General features: G+C 37.1%; 1 protein-coding gene and 1 pseudogene across 3 annotated transcripts in view; one reads left to right on the top strand and one right to left on the bottom strand.

Annotated features, from left to right (window-relative positions):
• The window catches only part of LOC138001050 (cyclin-dependent kinase-like 4), a 21,516-nt pseudogene that overhangs the window by 1,459 nt on the left and 57 nt on the right, over positions 1-20,000 (bottom strand).
• The window catches only part of LOC138000012 (SH2 domain-containing protein 4B-like), a 50,828-nt gene continuing 32,866 nt past the window's right edge, over positions 2,039-20,000 (top strand). For 2 of the 3 annotated variants that reach the window (XM_068846117.1, XM_068846119.1), the window contains exons 1-2: positions 2,039-2,182; positions 5,718-5,884. The gene's annotated coding sequence lies outside the window, so the exon portion shown is untranslated. The remainder of the gene's footprint in view (positions 2,183-5,717; positions 5,885-20,000) is intronic. The other variant, XM_068846118.1, reaches the window with a different exon arrangement.

Raw genomic sequence — 20,000 nt, 5'->3', positions numbered from 1 at the left:
ATACCTCGTTGAAGATCTGCAGCGTGTGCAGAGTCGCAGCCTTTCACTTATTGGCATTATGAAGACTGGCCTTCCTAACCTTTAAGAGCGCAGAGATGCAGCTTCTAGGTACGAACTAGAGAGAAGTTTAAGGGGTAAGAGCCATCCCAATTACTCACCAAGTATCAATCGCGTTAAGCCTTGGCTGATTCTAGGACTGATAGGCACATGCGTTTCACATAGCTCCCAATTTAAAGTATGAGAATTTTTGTCGAAGATTCGCAACCATTGACTAATGGTTACAAAGCATTTGAAGGTCAAGCCTCGTTTCCGTGTTAGACACTCTGAGGGTCACACTTTTCACCCCCCGTAAAAGCCGTCGGCGCACTGAGTTACAAAATTGCCGACAACACTTGGTATGTTCCTTAGGGCCCCTTAACACATCTAGATGGGGCGGCTTGCTTTCATCACACGGGATTACAGATGCTCCTAGAGTAAACGGCAAACGTTTGACAAAAATTTTTCCAAAAATGTAAGAAACTCGTTTGATATGAGCTCATTTTTTGCGTGTTAGCAGCAGGTATCAAGTAACCTTTTAAAAGAGAGAGGAGTCAGAATAACGTACATAAATTTCATCCCTTTATAAAAAGTAGCAGCCCACCGTTTCGCGTTTGCCGTTTCAAGAAAACGCGATGCTTTAAATCTCTCTAATGTGTTGATAAAATGAAAGGAAAAAAACAAAGAAAAAGGAAAACAACTTGAAGGTTATTTACAAATTGTCAATAAATAAAATATGGGAAGACATTTGGATGAGAATATCCAAGTAATAGAAGACTGAAGCAAATAATTTTTTGAGTTTACCAGTTCAGTTACCATCGAAATTCAAGCAAGGGAATATAGATATCAACTGCTTACGACGAATGAACCTCTTAGATTTGATAAAGGATAATTGTAACTTTTGTATGATTTGCAACTCGTGAGTTCATTGATGATATTTACGTGATATTTTTTATAAAAGGCACACCGTCGGCTTCCACTGATACTGCAGTTTCTCAAACTCATTAATTATTCATAAGGTGATCATCGAACCAAGAGACGCCAATTTCGTCACTTGAAACCCCGGTGAAACACTGGAATGACGCGGTATCCATGAGTTTCCTGTAGACTCATATCAAACCCTTGAGTTTGATAAAGCATCAAAGCCCAGAGTTTGATAAAGCATCAAACTCTAGTGAACTCATTTCTTAATTTGAACATTAATAACACAAGTATTTGAATACAACAAAGACACCAACATGAAAAAACAACCTTTATTAACACCCTCTCTAATAAGAAGTAACAAGATATTTTCTACAGAAAACATCACGTTCGTTCAGGGTTTCCAAACATTCGAAAACAATAAAAGCACTCAGCTCGGCCTGCGGCCTCGTACTTTCATCAGTTTTCTCGTGTTTGGAAACCGTGATGAAACACTCGCAAGTTCGTTTTTGAAATAGTACTTCAGCAGTTCATATATGATTCATTTCATTTACCATTTCATCATTGATTCATTCCTCACGGGACCATTAGAACCCACAAATGACCAGCTCCCAACGTCAGTGGCTTCATAGCTAAGTTGGTTAGAGAATCGCGAGGTCACGGGTTCAAACCCCGTTGAAGTCCTGAATTTTTCAGGCTTCTCTACGGAATTGTAAAAATTGTGTTCATAACTGCAAAGATCATAGCTTCACTTGAAGGAACTACCGACCTTAAATAAATTGACTTTGACTTTGACTTTGACTTTGACTTTGACTTCATGAGGGGCAAAAGCGCTAGCTAATTAAAGATCCATACATTTACTGTGAACTTTGGAATTTTCAAAGCATCATTTCTCAGAGCTTCTCCGGTATATCGCGTTCAAATTTTCAGATCGAGATAGCTCATTATGATTATGCAATGCCGTTTCAATATTCATTACTTTATTCTCGGCCAACTGATTAGAGAAGTCGTTAAACGCTAACAAGGCAAAATTCCCCCAGCTCGAAGCCTTCGTTCTATCTCGATATCTCATTGGCCAGAGAGAACAATTGGTTGCTAAACCAGTGGGGCTAGGGTCGATTATCGAAAGGAATGTCGATGTTAATTTCAAAAAGAAAAACGTAAAAGGAAGCCTTCTGTTTGTTTTATAAAAAAGTCATTTTGGATCAGATACCACGCCGCAAAGGTAAGCATCTCTAATATCGGATCCCAGGAGCAATAAATCATCGTAATTTAAAATTAGCCTTTTGATCGTAAGAACATGGCCGAGCCGCCTGCTTGCAAATTGGCCCCCATCAATCTGCATCATAAGACAATTTTTTTGTTTGATTTTCGCGATTTTTCTTAAGCCTAGGCCAACACTGAGCGTTTCTTTGCAGCACTTGACTTTAAATTTACCTTGAAAGATGTCTCTGTTTGGTAAAATCTCATTGTTCCGTTTGTGTATACAGGCATAACTTTTGACTTTCGAAATCAATATTCATTCGGCATTGAATCGAGAAATCGACATGTCGATAGATAAGCTCTCCCTCGATTTGGACATCTGTATCGACGAATTTAAAAACATGGTAATGATTTTCCTGGGAGTCGTTGGAAAAAAAAAATGCTCAGACGAAAGCGACTTATTGAAGGGAATTAAGCTTAATGTTCGCTCGCTGTTTTTAGACCACAGTTTCACATTTTCGAGTGATCACGATAAAAAGTAAGTTAAGTATATAAGTTGGGAAAAAACGTTGGCTCGTTGTATGTGCTGAGCTTGCTCATATTTCTCATTCATTGTCACCGAATATGTCCTTATTTCCGCATCAATTTCACGAGGAAGTTACAACTGTAAAAGTGAAGTGGTCAAGACTGACTTAACATGAAATTAGCCTATTCACTCGGTAACTCCTTGACTGGTCATTAACATTTTTCCGTGTTTTGGGAATTTATTCCTTTTACCGACAATTGTCAAAGATAGTGTTGTATCATTGATTCTTTTTATTATGATGACAGCTTCATAACAAAGAAATTGACTTTCTTTAGCAAATATCGGATCGTTGAGGAAGTTGACATATATAATTTGATTGTATATTTACACCACACCCCTTTGTATTTATTTTGATAAATTGGTATTGAAAATCCCTTTTGGGGGATGCTTATAAACGTACTGTATTGTATCTAACATGTTACTAACTTTTAGACCAAATTGTAAAAGATTTCGATGTTTATAAATACCATTTATGGCACAAAGCTTCCATTACAACTCAATCAAGGGATCATTTTTTGATACCATCCCCATTTTCAGTACAGAGCCCCTTAGACAAAATTGTTGTCATGTGGTTACCATAAATGTGTTGGCTCCAACACCTCATTTTGGCAGATGTGATCTGTGAAACGGGGTAAAGAGGGGGACATTGGGGTGTATTAGAAACCGCAAAACCGAAGAAAAAATCATCCAAAACCGCAAAACCGCAAAAAAATTCGGCCAAACCGAAAACCGCATACAAAACCGTAAGAAAACTGATACAATGGTGACAAGTGGGCATACAGAGCAAACTACACTAACACTTTAGTTCATCAAAGTATTTATGAATGTCATGGACTTGTCTAAAGCCTTCATATCTTTTAGTATAGATCTGCTAAAGACATAGGCTTTATTTCTGCCACTCTCTCGAGCCCGGACTTTATGGGCTCATTTTCGGTAAAGCGTTTTGCGGCTATAGAGTGTTTTCATGTGACGTCTCCAGGAATTCAGCTCTATTATCACTCAAACTTTTTCCTTTTTTTCGGAGGAAAAACAAGGTTACTGATCACATGAGTGAAAACAGGCATCTTGTCTCCTTGGATCGAGGAGCAAGGGTGGCATAGTCGGTTAGTGCGCGGCCTTGGTGCATAAGGTCCCGAGTTCGATCCCTGGATCTCACATCCTTGTTTCGACTTCTTTCCTTTCAGTGTAGCCTAAGTAGCTTTAAATACCCTTAAAACGGAGCACTGATGGAGAGAGGGGGGTAAAATGAGTGCACTGTCGGCTTCCTGGGAGAGTACTCTCTAGAGAGTAAAGGAACTTCCGACGTTAAATAACGTGTACCTTTACCTACCTTTACCTTGGGACCTTACATTCTATTTATCAGGCCCTAGTACAACCTCATTTCAACTACTGCAATATTGTTTGAGGAAACTGTGGAGTAACTTTGCAGGACAAACTGCAAAAACTACAAAACAGAGCAGCCAGTGTCTTGACCTACTCTAACTATGACACTGTTGTCAACAATTTATTTAAACTCTTAAGATGGAAATCCCTATTCTCTCAAAGGCAAATTGAAAGAGCAACAATGGTATTTAAGTCCCTATAGGAACTAGCACCCGAGTATCTCTGCTCGAAATTTGTCCATGGCGATTCTGGTTTTTGTTTGAGAGACTTTGTGAATAAGGTAAATGTTCCGCAACCGCACAAGAACCACTACAAAAAAACAGCTTTAGCTATAGTGGCGCAGTTTTGTGGAACAGTTTGCCATTAAAACTAAGGAAAGCAGAGTCCCTCAATCAATTCAAACGACTGATTAAAGAGGTTATCTAAGCCATTATTCTAAAAACGGCATTCTTGGAAAGCAGCTTTTGTTGTATGATATTGAGTAAGATAGTTAATGTACTTTACATAGTTTTATCTATACTTGGTTTTAAATTTTTATTGTACATATGGTTTTTATATTGCTGATGAATTGCATCTTGGTTAAATAAAGATTAAATAAATAAAATAAATAAATAAACAGCAGTCTCTATTCGAGATCAATTGCCGCTCAAATCTAAGAGAAACTGGAACCCAAAAAGGACAAAATAGGAAAACCCAAAAAGCACATCACATAACAAAACTGAAAAACCGCTCGTATTTTCAACAAAATCCGCAAACCGCAATGAACACCAAAACTCAAAAACCGAAGTCTTTTGGCACAAAAACCAAAAACTGATCTAAAAACTAGCCAAACCGCAAAACCGAAAATCCCAATGTCCCCCTTGGTAAAGAATCTTTCATTGTACTCTTAAGTTAAAAAACCTGTGCTGGTCATTTCAAAAACACAAACGAGCACAATAATTCCTTATGTTGTAAAATGTAAATTGACTAGTAAGACATTGGTAGACTTCTTCCCAGTGTTTTGTTGTAGTTCCTCAAGTGTTCAATTTCCCATTGATTAATAACAAGGAAAAACAAGTGAAAAAAAGGGTCATTTTATTGTTTGATCCAGGAAGAGATTTCATTGAATATTATGTACACATCTGATGTTCAGAGTGGTATTGATAATTTGTATTATAAAAAATAATAATTCAGGGATTGTTACTGGAGCATTAACATACATGATATTATTACTGTCTTACAAAGTGTTTTTAAGAAACTCTTAAATTTTGTTGTTCTAGACTGTATTCAAAGGTTATTTACATGTGAACATTGTTTTTCCATCTACCAACTCCTCTTCATTGTTTATTAAAAAAGACTGTATTTTAGCTGTTCAACATTTCGGTCCAGTTTTCCTGCGCATGTACATGTAAGATACAGTGATTTATTCAAGTCTTGATACCATATAACCACTTTTAATAATTGTCACGGTTTTCATAATTTAATAAAGTTCTTATATGATTATGATGACTTTAGTAAGTAACACTATTGTATCAGTCATAACATTTTATTGCAGCAAATACATGTAGTTGATAATATTATAATTTTGTATTGATTGATTTTGTTCTAGCACAGCATTTGATGTAGCAGTCAGCATTTGATGCATAATAATGTACTCTGCTGTTTGCTGATGTTTGGTGTCCTCTGCCTTTTGCTGACTTGTCTCTCTATGGTTTTTCTATATATTGGAATGCTGTTGAAAGAAATTCAGTGATACAAGTATCCATTTTGTTTAAGGCAAGTGAAGTTTTTTTAAATAATATACTAGTAGTAACTATCGCTAAGTGCCAACGAAGCAGTCAATATAATACATAGTTTACAGATTTGTGTCTGAGTTCTAAAACACCCAACAGTAGTTGTAATTTTTTTATTCGAAAGTACTGCAACTCAACTTATCTAGCTAATAGAAATTGCACACTTTGTATCTCCAACAGCAATGTAGATGTCAACGTGTTTTGCAATAATATGGAAAGTACTGCTGTAATTTTTGAACGGCCGTAATTTTAACAGGAATATACAATAATCAACTTGAATAAAACCAATGCTATGTAAAAAATCACCAAAGCGTTTCAGACTTTTCAGCGTGGAGCATGTAACGGGCCAGTCAAACTCTCTCGCACATGAAAGTTGTTTCACTTGTAGAATTTATATTTTGCAAGATGCAGCCATGAATTACAAGTCAAATTGATCGTTTAATTTTGTACTTTACAGACAGCATATTTTCTTTGAAAATGAAATTAAATTGTTCACGACTCAATGGTTACAAAACAAAAAACAAAGTGCTCTAATCGTGAGCCGAAATCTGAAATTGACAACAGCGGCCGATAAGAACACGTACGCTGGTTTAGTTTTTAGCTTGTTCACTCAATAAAGAACACGATCATGGTTCGAAAATAAATATTAAAGAACACTCAAAGCAAGTGTACACAACACAATGGTCAGGAAAATGGGAAAAATGTGTTTTCACTCACCTCCGAGTATCAAAACACACGCTTTCATTGGTCCCTACTAAAATCTCCAGGGAATCTTACATTACACTACACAGCCTTACATAATTTACACTTTTCACACAACGATCGAGAATTTTTCTGCCTGCTTCAATACTTCGCACGGCATTAAGCTGGCCGCCTCGCAAGCCTCGCATCTTCGCTCGGCTTGCTCGTTGGCAATTAATTTTGGTTTGTCAAGGTTACAATAATGATTTCTTATACTTCTTAAATTAATGTCTTAAATAAGAAGTAGCCTTTTTGTGGTAGTGCACTGAAAAAGCATAACACACAATGTCACTTGGTAGTAAGAGTGTAAGTCTAGAGTGAAAGTCCGTGGAAGCAATAGGCTTTCAGTGTGTGCATAAATTACGATAATAAAGTGGTCTTTTGGAAGTATATGCTTGAATTTCAGGAAATGTCTGCGAGCCCCAAAAATGAGCAAGAATGGCCCACTTTCGATATATTAAAATTCAGTCCTAAACAAAAGGCATCATCGCGAGGCTCTTGGAATAGATAAAAGGATTTGTAAGAATTTATTCCCCAGAGCCTCGAGGTGATGCCTTTTGCTTAGGACTGAATTTTAATATATCGTGAATGGGCTATTTGTGACGCTGGTGAATAATAAAGCAGCTCCTTTTCCAAAACGATGGAATTACGTGGTCATAAATAACCTTGCCTGGGAGAGTGAATCTTTGAGTTAGCAGAAACAATGGTCAACCTCAAGAGTTGGACGATTGTGATCTTCCTGTTGAATTCGCATGTTTTTCATTGAACTTTACATGTATAACACTTGAAAGAAAAAAAAAACATAAAAACAAAAAGCCGGTGTCTTGCCATCATTTTGTCACAGATGTGTCCTTTGTTTTCCTGAGTTTTAGTAACATACATTGTAACGTGATCACAGACTGCCGCTGAACAATGTCACTTTCAAATTTGCGATTTACTTGTGCAGCCAAAGGTACAATAGAAAAATTGAACGAAGCAAAAATTTCCCAAAACGTTTTTTGCCAATGGTAACCTTTTATATATGCAGCACAACATTTACACAATGTGTGTTGTTTTCTTGTTGCAAATTTTGTTGCTGATGGACAATATTTCATTCTCAATCACCACTTAAGAGTGGTACTATCATAATGATGAAAAAAATCAAATCTTTTTTTCTTTGGATTTCAAACTATGTTAAGTAAACACTTTGTGACCCAAGTTTAAGCCTTAATGTCATAAAGAGGAAGAAAATGGAAACGTTCTAATTCTTCTTCCGACTCCGATTCCGTCGACCTTATCATGCTCCGCATACGACTCCGATCTTTGATTTTCACCAAGGTCATAAAGTCCACTCGGCCGTCGCGTCGTGCGACTCTGACGCTCTTTCGTGTTTAGCAACGTCCCGCGTGGAACTATAACTCGATAGTAAACGCTGAACTGTTTACTATTTGTTAAGTACAAAGGACTGGTTATAAATTTAAAAAAAAAGTGCTACATTGATCTTAAAAATCGTGAAGGGATACCTTGCTTTGTTTTGTTTTTTGTTCTTTTCTTCTCACATGTTTAAACACTAGAAACACGAGGGAATAACCATGGAATTTACCATAATTTTGTTGTGTTTTCCTCTTTGTCAAAAAAAAAAATGTCTTAATGAGTAGTTTCTGAGAAATTGATTTGGTGATAAAAAAGCAAAAAAGAGGTCACGACGTGCCGACCTGTCAATGAGGTAATTTTCAATTGCAAGTGTAAATGAAAATACAGTATTATCATGAATATGTAACTAACAATTAAATGTTTATAAAGTAGGTAAAAATGTCACGAACGCTAAAATTTGATAAAATATCTATCTCTTTCTTTACTTATGTTAACATTTGAAATGCTAATCTTCTACTCTTGGTGTTTTATTCACACCTGAGACTTCCGCGGAGAGAACGAAACTTTGATGACATCTCTTATCGCTTATTTTTGTTTAGGCCAGGAACTGACTGTTAAGACTTCGTTAATTTATGCCCCGTGACTAGATATTACAGCACGAAAATTCGGCACATCGAGCCTGAAGTAACACTTAGAATAATACGGGTGAGTGAATAGGGGCTCAATTAGTAAAAAAGCTCGATTTTATTATTTCTGGCCCACACCAAAGAAAGGAAAATAAATGTTATAATTGACATGTTTCCGCCGAGTTTTACTCACAGCAACGCAGTGGTTGCGATGGAATTTTAGCACGAGAGGGACCGAATATGCTTTGAGGTGTATACAAATAATAGCACAAAGAATAATATCAATAAGGAAATAATATAAGCATGAAATTAGCATAGATTTATTGAAAAGTGCCGAAACAGCTTGCAAAAAAAAAAAAAAAAGAAGAATATTTATGGTGCGACGGATCTGATGGATTGATGATTGTGGTTCCAGGGTTTGATGAATCGTCGATGGGTCTTTTTCTACTAATTTTGATACAAATCAATAATGAGTTCAGTGAGAACATGGTGTTGTTTAACCACTATCACCGATTGCACTGCCGGATTGATGGAAAGTTACTAACCGTAAAGGCCATGGACTCATAAAATTGGAAGAAATTTTTCTTTTTTTTTTTTTTTCTTTTTTTTTTTTTTTTTTTTTTTCTTTTATTTCTACCATTAAGCGACTTGAGGAGAGGCTATCGCGGTCTCTTTGTAATTTTTGCGTTTCATTCTTGCCAAACTTCTCGCTAAAATTATCTTTCTTGAAAAAATCATGCTTGATACGCTGTGAACACCAAGGTCGCTCCACTAGGATCCTCTTTAAACACAGCTGGAAACAAGTCAGGACAGTGATTTGTCAGTGTCAGGGTTTGTCCAATTTTACTGCTGTAGTAAGTTTAAGATGTCTTGTTTTGACATATTTTTGTTAAATGCGAATAAAATATGCGTTACCGGGGGGGTACTCGATGTATCCCTGGTTGGGGAGGTGCGGCGCGGCCCCTCATACCCTGACCCAGTTTTAGACAAAAATATCGCTGATTTTACTACCTAAACCCCTTTAGGACAGAATTCCGATTTTTTGATACCCTGTTTAAGACATTTAACAAAGTTAAGGACAAAAAATTGATAATCGATACCCTGATTGAGACAAAAAATGATTAAATTCGATTACCCTGTTCAAGACCAACATCCCGAAAAAATAACCCTGGCTTGGCCGCACGTCTCCATTAATCCTTATAAGGTGTAACCCCCCCCCCCCCCCCCCCCCCGGGCAACGGTTTCATTTATATATAAAAGCAGTGTGATGCACTTATAAACGAATCAACTCTACAAAACATCAGCACTCCGGTGACCATTCTTTGGCATCAATGGCACAAATTCCCTATTGAACATCCCGAGGCCGTGCACTTCCCTGAAACAATTCTTTGAAATGGTACAGAAATTTACAGTAAAACCCGGGTTGTTCATTTGCGCGCGCACTTTGCAAATTCTGTGACGCAATTTTTTTGTTTTTATTGGCCAGTTTTTGCTCCTAGGAAGTTGCAAGTTTGAATACCCACTTGTTTCGCGGGTGTTTATGCACCATCACTCAATATTGCACCTCGTTCACTGATTACGCCTAAGCGCTTGTTTCAGTGATTATGCCTAAGCATCTTTTAAAGATGTTAGCTTGAATTTACGGTTCGGTTAACTACACTTTTTACCGAGACCGTGTGGAAGAACATAGCACTCGTTTACTGCGTTAAGTCTACGCCCTCGTTTAAAATTTTTAGCTTTCATTTTACGGTTCGGTTTAGTACACTTCTTACCGAGATCGTTTTAAGATATTTGTACTTATTTAAGGATTAAACTGTCAAAAGCCGCTCATTTTAGTGATTACACCTAAGCACTCTTTTAAAGATTTTAGCTTTCAATTTACGGTTTCGGTTAACTACAACTTTTACCGAGATCGTGTTGAAGAATATAGCTTCTCGTTTACCCTGATTACTCCTAAGCGCTCGTCTCCGTGATTAGGTCTATCACTCTTTTAAAAATTGTAGCTTTCTTTTTACGGTTCGGTTAACTCAACACTTTTTAACCGAGATCGTGTCAAGAATATAGCACTCGTTTACTGTGATTAAACGTAAGCTCTCGTTTTTAGTGATTAGGGCCTAAGTGGTTGGTAATGACTACGGCGTTAGCGCGTAGCCACTATTCTTTCCTTACTACAGGTTCTAGAGGGAGGGGTGGTATTAACCACTTCTTATCCGCTTGGTCATCACTTTTCAAGATCCGCTTTGGAGAGGCGGGGTCTTCATCAATTACTCTTCCAATAAAGAATACGACATTTCGACCAAATTTCCCCACCTACAGTCAATATGCACGCGGGCGTCCGTAAAATTTAATTTTTCTCTTATAGACCTTTTTAGTAGTAATATTGCTTTTGGGGGGTGGGGGGGGGGGGGGGGGGGGGGGGGGGGGGGGGGGGGGGGGGGGGGGGGGGGGATTTACCTAGTAACTGAATGAGTTTATTCGTTTGCTAATCTAAAATTAGTTTCGTCCATTTTCCCACCTATTTGATAATTTCTTTCTAGCGTTGTATCAGTTTCACTGTCTTTTCCCCTATCAAATCCTCTTTCATTTCATTTCTTTCACTTATATCGCTGGGATGGCGATACACCGTGATTTTTCATTTGATGGTGGAGTTTTAACGTTTCCCTGGTCGCCAGAAGGACTTTTTGGGTAAGCGTCTTCCGGAGATGAAGCCCAGCTGGCGAGCAACAGAAGGGCGCGAGATTTTCTTCTCAGACTTGGGCAAAAAAATTCTCGTAGTACCGAGCAGGGAACGTTTTCTTGGCTATATAACAAACTGGTCGTTGCCTTACCCACCTTCAAGATGTCCATAAGTAGGCCGCACAAGAAACCCGGTGAAACATCTTTTCTCAAACTGTTCTACTTCCGTCACCTCCGGTAACTTCATTGCCCACAAAAACAAGAGGATTTTTTTGGAAAATTTCCTTGTGCCTATTTGTTATTCCCTATCTTCAAGACAAACATAGAAGCATTTTTAGACATTAACGTGCTTGCACCTACATGGCAGTAATTGATAATACAACATATAATGGGCATATAAAAGAAATCATGTATGATCTGCCACTGAAATAAATTAACCAAAAAGTTATCCTGCAACCGTGGCCAACATGTCCTTAGGACACCTCAATAATGAGAGCCAACAATCGCTTGACATTGCAGGTGTACTTTATATTTTATAATAATTGCTTTCATAGCAGCCTCTCAAGTGGCCCCCTTTTCTGAATGTTCCTGGGTTCAAATCAAACATCCTAACGGGGAGGGAAAAGAAGGTTATGCACATGTGCTGCCTTTGAAACAGCTTTATTGCTTTTTTCCCTTCACTGTCCCCCAATTTTTGTCCAGGAATGGCGGTTTTTAATGCAATCAAACTTTCAAATTTTAAAGAAGTTTTTTAAAGCCTTCCCATCTATTGGCATTTTTGCATCCTCCGTTTGCTTATTTCCTGCATCGTCCACTTCACGTCACAGTTGAATAGTCTTGAAGGTGGGTCGAAGTGACCCATAAGCTTTGAAAATCCTCTATTCTACACTTGGTGAACCGACAAAACAGATCTTAAGATTCACAAAGTAAGACAACAAAAGAATAGATGAAATTGGTCTGTTGACCCGATCTTCAAGTTTCAAATGAAATGCGAAACATTAGGCAGGAGTGTGGTGTAGAAAAGAAGGAAGTTTTCTTCTGCTTTCCTCTCACCGCCAAAGATTCCCATTTATGGGCATGCACGCTTTCTGTAAGCGTCAGAAAGTCTGAAAGAACTGAAAGAAAAATGCTCGAATCTCAACTGAAGACAAGTACATTACGTTGTTGCATTTCATAAGACAATCTGAGCTCTTACCTATCTTAGAAATGAGTGGTAAAGTTGGTCTATATCAGACCCCTGGGAACGATGGCTCCCCTGTCAGCACCCCCCAACCCTCAAGCCAATAAACAGCCTACAGCCCACCCTCTACCGCTCTGTGCAGTATAACAACCTAGAAGTTATTCCTAGTCCTAACCTTATTATTAATGAAACCGTTTGTCGAGACTTCTAACTATCCTCCCAAGTCATTTCTAAGTTTAATTCCGCCACTCTACACTGTATATATGCAATTAGTGAAAAGACTTGATGTCTCCCTTGACATAGTATAAAGTTTATCATCTAGCATTTCCCTTTTTGGAACTTTGGTTTAGGTCCTCTCAGGTGTGGCCTACAGTATTTTAATTCACAAAAGTGAAAACGATGCAGAAAATACTGGTTAATAATAACATGATTAGCTCTAATTTATTGAGACAAAGTCCGCATTAGGCCTAGAAGATGAATTCACATTACCAATAAACTTCAGTCCAGTCACACTCATATCAGCTATTGTTATACATCAGACTCACAGACCTCGGTTTAGTATTCATGATATCATGCTGAGCCTCATCCAATAATTGTTTATTATATGATATTTCCTAAAACAATTCAAGTACTTTCTTGTTGAGTTTCAATGTGTTAATAGTGGTTGATTTTAATAATTCGTCAAGCTCAATCAGTAAAACGTTTTTATAATAGCTAACAGAAATTCATACAATTGCCATGAAACAATGTACCTTCCATATTTAGTGTCTCCCACAAGTAATTCAGGTGCTCTATACCATCTGGTAGCACTAATATCGGCGTAACTGCAACCTGGACGCAGTAGCGGCAAATAGTCAAATTGCAGAATTTAAAAGCAGAATATTCAAATCACTAGCTTAGACAGAGATCCAACGTAAAATTTACATTGGTTACGACTCAAAACATTTTCAACTGTGTTAATACCCATGTCACCATTTTATTCATTTAACACTTTCACCCCCTTAACCAGCCTAACTGGCCATAACTTACTATTTTTGCTCTTCCTAACGCCAGATGATTTTTACTCGTTAAATGGGGAACCCCCAGGAGTCATTGGGTTAATCACTCCGTCTCACTGAAAACCTGTCCCATTAAGGGTCTAAAAAAGCATCAGGTATTTAATGACAAAACTATCAATATTCTGACTAAATTAGTCCAATGGTCTTCATTCTATTTGTATAACTGCAGCAGTATAGCCGTACAATTTTTTTTAAACATGGAGTTGTTGGGGCACTTGGGCATAAAATTATAGTTGAAATTGCTTTATTCACAGTGGTTTCTCCACGTTACACTGTAGCTCTGGTCACAGAGCATCCGAACCTGAGACCCAGTATGCCTTGATCAACGATGTACAAATCAGGTGGGCGGTTTGCGTCTTTAATTCCATGAATGACAAATTTTCTGTAGGCCCTCAAATCTCCTATTTGAAACCTCAGCACCTCAAGAAGTGCATACAAGTTCACATGTAGTTCAACAAAGGTTTTTATTCGAAGGGCAAAAGAATATTCAGCAAAGAAGGTTTTTTTAGGTTTATCAAGGTGACGTGCTGTGGAAAGCCTTCCCCATGAAACTAAAACACATACCGTCAATTGCCTTGTTTAAAAAAACAGCTTTTATACAGTGCTAAAGTGTAGGATTACATAATTATTACCCTACTATCATAGTTTTATTTTCTTAGTATTAATTAGTACGATTCAGTATTTTATATTTGATGTAGGCGCACTCTCCAATGGAGGTGTATGATTGAAATTTAGTTGCATGGCTCTCTGGAACAAAGCATTTTAGTTCAAGAGATACACGTACCGTGATTGTGTTTCTGGGATTTTCAATCAATATCATGTTTCAACCTTTACTGGTAGTGACCAACCATATTCGCCAGGCATTCCAAACAAAGTGGAATGGCAGTTTGAGCAAATAAATGTTGAGTTTTAGGCTAGATTTCATCTGATCAAACTTCATGTAAAGTTGTGTTAAATTCATCGATTTCCAGTTTCCATAATCATTTACTGATAGTAACGTCGCACTGTCAGATTAGTGTCTTTTAAGAAATTTTTAAATCCTTAGCTATAAAAATTTGTTTTCCCTTAACAAATGTTGTCCAACTTCAGAACTGGCAGGATCTGACAGGATGGTTAAGCCATTCACACTAACTTGATGTGCTGTTTCCTCAAAGTAGTTTAATGACTCAAGACTTCGTTGGTCTTGCCAAGTTGATAGCTTAGTCCCGTTTTATACTGCCTATTTAGCAATTTAAGGACGGTGCCTACTCCGGTCATTCAAAGATATTTTTTGCCCTCGGTTTATGATTTATTGCGGGAAATCTGAGATCTTAACAAGTGTTCATTGAAATCCAAACAAGAAAAATGTGGGTAACCACCTTTAAGCATTTTTCAAAGAAAGTTTCATGATGAACCATATTTCGTAAAAAGCAATCTAAAATACAAACCGCCATGTAGTGGCATTCGATTTTCCTCAAATTGAAGCTCAATTATCTTCTAAAGGAAATGTCATTGTTCCCGCCCCAATTTTCCTTTTTGGATAGCAATAAGTACTTACTAAGATCTACTATAGGTCAATCTCTGCATAACTTTTAAACCGCTGCAAAATATCCCTGTAGTAGTAAGCATCACTGATAGGAAATCCGAGTATACTTGAGATGCGCAAAGCGTATGGCGCAAGTAAAACCAATAGGTCTGCGCAGTCACCGTCCTTGTAATGAACAGATTGTTTTCCTAAGTGACTCTGGGACCCATTTCTTAAAAGTCCTGATAACTATTCTGGCCCCAAAAGCCATTTGTAAAACTACCATCCACTTTTTTTAAAAAGCTGATCATTGAGTATGTTTTCAAGACAACTATAAAGCCAAAATTGAGGATGTTCAATTTCATGACTTAAGCCTTCTTCCTTCTTAAGATACAGAGGGAATTGTGCTGCCTGAAAATTTTCAGGACTTTCAAGAAACGGGCCACCGAAAACATAACCTCATCCAAAAATCATTCCAACTCAGGACAATCAACATCTTATTTATTGATGAAGACAATATTGCCAGTGATAACCTTGAAAGATTGATTGCTCTGAGTCAGAAAGTTAGGATCAGGTTATGCTTTCAAAGCAGGAAAACAATCTTTTTGATAGATTATAGTTACATATAAATAAATATTTCTCTTTTACCTTAGTGTGCTAATTTAGCCTCACTAGCCTTGTTTTACTTCAAAATTTTCTCAAATACAACTTTACATGTTTCTGACAAGGACAAGGGCTAATTGGCAAAGACAAAGAACTGAATTTTTTGGTGACGCTAGCTTAGTTTTGCATTTGGTCAATATACTGATACATTTATTAATGTTAGCTTTCTTCCATAATATTGCTCTTGTTACAAGGATCCCATTTGTCCTTTGTATACTAAGTCTTTACCTAATGTTCTGGCAAATCCAAAATCACATAGTTTAACTACCCCCGACTTGGATACCAAAATATTTTCTGGCTTAACAGCTCTCATGAATAATCTAGGAAAAAGAAAACAAAAGCTTAAAGTTATTTAACAAGTTTAAAATGGAAAAACAAGTTGCTGTCAATAAAATACATGCAGCTCTTTCAAGACTAGGAGCACTTAAGGAATTTGCATATGCCTTGAAGAGATTCAAAACTGAAATCAGATTTCATAGACTCAGACTGAGAAAATTAAGAATAAAGAAGGATTAGGTTTAGGTTAGGGTGATTATATTACAATAATTTGGTGATAATCATTTAAGTCACAGTTCACCTTGCAACCAGGTTGACAAATAAGACAGTCTGAATGTGGCTTCAATTAAGATTCAAAGACTAAAGGATCTTTTAATTAATCTACTTTAGCTTTCTGAGGTACAATCAAATTTATTCATACTGGAGTCATGATGAAACTAATAATTATGGTCTATTGATGTTTCCTAGGCTTGTATCTATAATTACGGTATATAAATCACTAAACACAATGACTAGGCGATCAACAAAATAAAGCTTCCTAATAAAGACGATTGCATTCAGGAGATTGCAAAACAATGAAACGGTGCTGTGTACTCACATTGTGATTATGGCAGAACTCAATAGCCCTCAGTACTTGCCATAGAACTTTCCTAACTGCGTTCTCATCCAAGCCATTAGGGTATCTCTCCAACTCATCAAGGACTGTATGGTCCACAAACTCAAACACAAGAAACAGTCGCTTCTTGCGACGGAATACCTCTATCAATTGACTAGATTGTCATGTCGTAATTGCTGAAATGGAACAAAGAGGCCTAAATTGGTGTAAAAGATGATCCTGTCCAAAAACGTCCTGAGTTTTTCCTTGGTTAAGTCTTGGAGGAGCAACTTCCTCAAATTATGTCAAATGTCCAGTGTTACTATATCACATCATCCTCCTTGTTCTGACGCCTCTTAATCTTGTTCTGTCTCATAAGCACATATGCTAGCAGAGACACCTTACTAATGGTAGGGAGAGTCAGGCTAAGGCTAAGGCTAGTTTTTACTGCCTGTACTCCTTCCAGTTCAGCACATGATTCTCCTTCCATTTCAGCTCAAAGTGTCATGCAGAGCTAGGTTTTTATAATGCCATGATCGCCTTAACATGTACTTGCTTTTTAAGTTAAAATGCAGAGTGGGGTTCCCCTGACTGATTGATGAGGAGATCATTATGGCCAAACAAGTCAAACTCTCCACAAGTATAAGGGCCTCAATGGTTGATCATTGTTTGTTATTCTTGGTTCTAATTTGGTCATGTATCAGATTGTTACCAACATTTGAACAGTATGTTGCAACTTACTTCTATATAAAGAAATCTAGCTGTTAAAAGTTATACACAAAAATTATCCGTTAGATTAATGAGCAAAGGGTGTGTTCGATTGGGAAATCTGGATCTTCAGATTTCCAATCGAACACAAAATCCGAAAACGGATTTCGCGACGGATTTAGTCAATTGAAATCCTTACCCGACATGGATTTCCAATTAGTGAATCTGCGACAACATCCGTTGTCAGATTTTGCGTTCGATTGGAAATCCAAAGATCCAGATTTTAAGATCTAAATCCAGATTTCCCAATCAAGCACGCTAAGAGAGTTAATGCTGAGAAGTCCAAAATGTGCACATGATTTAATGTTCAAAATCTGGCCATGATTTGACAAAACCTCAACTAACAAAAAAAAAAGGCATTTTACAAACTTTTTATACCTCACTCCTTTGATGTTACATGGTGTCCCAAAGGGCAATGCATACTTTAATTCTCAGTTATTGAGATTAACTTTTTTTTCAACTTAGCCTTGATGCAAGGGTCACCATTTTTGCAAGTAACCCGTATAATCAAAAGGACTAGACGAGACACCCTGGAAGACCAAATGATTGTCTTCCGCATTCTGGAAAACTCACACATGGGGTACACTCTTTTCTATAGGTTTTTAATAGCTTTTTTCCTTGTTCTGCTTAAAACAAGGGATTTTAAACTCAATGTCCCTCAATTTTGTTTCCATTGGAGTTTCAGCACAACTACAAAATTAATTTAAAACAGGCTTTCAGACCAACCTAATGTCCCAAATGTGTATGCAGTGAGGATGAAAAACTTGATAGCCTTAAAAGCTCCCTTAATATTAATAGGTTTGCTCAATTGACAATGTCAACATCAAGAAGAACCTTAGTTGGGGGAAAAAGAAGTGCTGGCTGTCATTAAATGATGAAAATCAACATGTAACAAATGAGAAATATAAAACATTTCTTGCAGAGATTTATAGGAACCCGACTTGCATCAAAAGTTTAATTTACAGTCAACATTTACCAAAAAATACAAAAATAATCAAGAATTGAAGTTACACAATGAGACCTTCAGTTTAAGGGAATGGCCTAATGTTGTTTACTCTTTCTTGAAATGCACTGCTTTAAGTGACTATATTTAATTGAATAATGTTTGTTTCATCACATCCAAATATTCCAGGCAATAAACCGCACTCTTGTAAGGCAATTAGCAAAAAAAAGCCAAACAAAAAACAACATGAAAAAAGCCATTTTCCCATCTAACTTCATCCAGTTTCCCTTTATTTTTTCAATATGTTTTAAGTCTGTCCGCGATTCCACAAAACAACCAACTTGTCGTCCCCTTTAAGGCGAGTTGAAAACCTTTACAGCTGGTTAGCTTTTAAAAAATATAAAGAGCATTTTAATAATAAAATCTTAATTTCCTACCGCAGCAAACTAAAGGCAAAAACGATGTACTTAATATTTAATTTAGATATTACTGACAAAATATTGCGTTTTTTCAGCAAACCTCTTTCATTCACAAAGCAAATTACGTTTGCACATTACAGAACAATGGATGTCGATAACAGGAAATCATTTTAACTTTCAAGACCAATATTCAAAAAGTTTGAACCCATACATACAGCAGACTCACAGAACGGAAATACAGCAATAATAACAACAATTTACCCCAATAAACCCCAGGATAACATTACCCAAAAATCCAATAAGCCAAACGATTTTCATGTTTACTCTCCGTAAACAGCACGCACACAAATTTCCTCGAAATTGGCACATTTTTCTTAAACGGAAACGCTTCTACAGACATATCAAACAAATAATTTAATTTTAACCTTACCTTAAGCATTCGTATTTCTCTCAGGGCAATCTTTTTTACCATTTTATCGTCTTCGGATTCGATGAATTTCTTGATCGCCACAATTTGGTTGGATTCTTTGTGCCTACATTTCATGACCATACCGTACGATCCTTCGCCGACTAAACCTAAATTCTCGTACTTTTCCATGGAATAAGTACACAATTCAACGTCAAATTGATTCCATGTACTCCCAGTTCAATGTTCAGTTTATATCTCGAGTAAATAAAGTGAACCATAGAAGAAAAAGGGCATCCCAAAGATCTTTTTGCACAGAAAATAAGGTGTACAGGGTGAGGAACACTTCACGGAAACCCACAACACGCTAAATCAGTACAATTTTAGACGCAATTGCAGCCAAAGAAACCTTGTCTTGCAGAAACCTTGTTGATGTAATAAGCCTTAGAAAGCTTTACCGTTCTCTTCTTGGGCTACCCATGGTGAAAAAATGTTGAGATGTGTATCAAGGCACAGCTTTTGTGTCAGTGACAACTCGCAAATATGCAAGAGATGTCACGATAAATTTTATCCTCTTTCGCTTTCCAGCTGAAACAATTTCAATGCTTCTTGGACAACAGTGAACTTGTGGTCGTCAGCCTTGTGTCGTCAATGTCTTTTTTCCAGTTAAATCAATACCACCAAGTATACTACTAGATAGTACAGAGTAGCTACTGCCACAAACCGTTGTAACCTCCGCCAATTATATTTCTTTTAGCACTCTTGGTATTTGTCCTCCGTCCACTTGCCAAAAATCGTGTAATGCAACTAAGCAGAACCCATCAAAAATTCTTTTTAGATTACTACTAGTAAATACAAAGAAGAATATGAACAGTGTCTTTATCGATTTCA

The sequence above is a fragment of the Montipora foliosa genome, chromosome 4, assembly GCF_036669935.1.
Source record: "Montipora foliosa isolate CH-2021 chromosome 4, ASM3666993v2, whole genome shotgun sequence".
Lineage (NCBI taxonomy): Eukaryota > Metazoa > Cnidaria > Anthozoa > Scleractinia > Acroporidae > Montipora > Montipora foliosa.
Note: the sequence above shows the minus strand (reverse complement) of the source record. Positions and strands in the feature narration are given on the sequence as shown.